We start from the raw sequence: 2,409 nt of genomic DNA on the forward strand, positions 1-2,409 counted from the left end.
GGTGGTAGCAGTACCAAGCCACCATGTTTTGTTGGAGAACACTATGATTTCTGGAAGATACGCATGCAGGCATATCTTGAGGCACAAGGAGATGATATATGGGAAGCGGTAGAAAACGGTCCCTATGTTCCAACAACAGTTATCAATAATAAAGAAGAAGTTAAGATAAAAGGCTCATGGACAGATGATGACAAAAGGAAAGTATTGTTTGATAAAAAGGCTAAGAATATATTACAATCTGCACTAGGAATGGATGAGTTTTTCCGCATATCTCACTGTAAAACAGCAAAAGAAATATGGGATACGTTGGAAGTAACTCACGAAGGCACCATTGAGGTAAAGAGGTCTAAACTCAACACACTATCACAAGAATATGAGTTATTTCGAATGCAGCCCGGAGAGTCTATTCTAGAATTACAGAAAAGGTTCTCCCACTTAACCAATCATTTGACAGCACTCGGAAAAATCTTCACCAATGATGAAGTAAATCTAAAAGTACTAAGATCATTGACAAGGGCCTGGCAACCAAAAGTTACAGCAATATCCGAAAAGAAAAGCCTATCCAAAATGTCTCTTTCTGCACTATTTGAAAAACTTCAAGAGCACGAAATTGAACTTGGAAGGCTAGAACAAAATGAAAGTCAAGAAAAGAAGACCAAAAATATTGCTTTAAAGACCGAATCAAGAGAACAAATCAAAGACAATGATTCAGATGAAGATGAAAATATTATCCTTCTTGTTAAGAAATTTGGTAAGTTTCTTAAAAATGATAGAACATTCAAAAGGAAAAGCTTCAAGAAGAAAGATAATTCTACATCAAATCAAAACTTTACTTGCTTTGAATGTGGAAAACAAGGACATATTAAAGCAGATTGCCCAAACCTTGCTAAGAAGAATGTCAACAAAAAGAAAGATTTCAAGAAGGCATACATAGCTTGGGAAGACAATGAAGTAAGTTCATCTTCAGAAACAGAAAGTGAAGAATGAGCCAATGTTGCATTAATAGACTCAGTGAAGAATGCGCCAATGTTGCATTAATGGCCTCGCATCAATCAGATGACGAAGAAGAGGTTAGTAATATAGACTATTCTCATTATAATCAGACTAATAATGAATTAATTATAGAATACAATGATGCTCAAAACGCAATAAAGGAATTACTTATTGAATGTAAAAATCTGTGTAAACTAGTATCAACACAAAAGAAACAAATCTCAAGTTTACAAGAAAAAGTTGATATTATGGAGAAAAATTCTGAAAAACTAAAACAGAATTTTGCATGCAATAAATGTGAATCCCTCTCTTTCAAAATTGTTCAATTAAATAGAGTGATTGAACGGTACGAAAAGGGACAATTAGGATTGGAAAATGTTTTAAATATGCAAAGATACTCAAATGACAAAAGTGGTCTTGGATATTCAAAATTTGATAAACCAAATTTGAACAAAACTATTTTTGTTAAAGCAAGTAGTCAATCTAATCAAGAAAGTATTATAGTTATGAAAAAGGATGATCTTTATAATAAGAAAATTATTCAAAATAAATCTCATACATATGCTACTAACAGTAGATTTAATCCTACTTGTTCTTATTGTGGTCTTCATGGTCATACACCTAATACATGTCATACTAGAAACATTAGTGTTCCAGGAGGGCATTACATATGGGTAAAGAAAGGTACTAACCATCAAGGACCCAAAGCACATTGGATACCTAATAAAGTTTGATTTCAATTTTGTAGGTATGCAAACAAGAGACTTCAAACATGTGGTACTTAGATAGTGGCTGCTCCAAACACATGACGGGTGATATAACAAAATTTTCAGCTTTAACACTTGAGTCAAAGGGACATGTAGTATATGGAGACAACAACAAAGGAAAAATTTTAGGCATTGGAAAAGTCGGTACAACACCATCCCCCTCGATTGAAGATGTCTTATATGTTGAAGGTCTAAAACATAATCTCATAAGCATCAGCCAGCTTTGTGACAAAGGATACAAGATAGTTTTTAATAAAGATGAGTGCATCATCCAAAATGAAGCTACAAATGAAACTCAGTTTGTCGGAAAGCGTTTCAAAAACATTTTCATACTCTAGACTCTTTCTCTGACTTTAAATTTCCTGCGTTGCTCAAAGCACAACATGTTGAAGAGTTTATAGGCTACAAAGGTCCAGTTTATCCATATTTGGTTAGGGTTTTTTATTGCAATCTCATGCAAGAGGGAAAACTGTTAGTCTCTCGGGTTAAGGGTAAAATCATCCGTTTAAATACCAAAACCATTGGAGAAATTCTGAATATCCCTTTTAATGGTGAAATTTTTTGTCCAAACCAATTATGTGAATGGGGTGATATTTCTAAGTATGATGCGTATGTCTCCCTCTGTCGATTTGACCGACGCACCATGGAA

This window comes from Cicer arietinum, chromosome 1 (assembly GCF_000331145.2).
Source record: "Cicer arietinum cultivar CDC Frontier isolate Library 1 chromosome 1, Cicar.CDCFrontier_v2.0, whole genome shotgun sequence".
NCBI lineage: Eukaryota > Viridiplantae > Streptophyta > Magnoliopsida > Fabales > Fabaceae > Cicer > Cicer arietinum.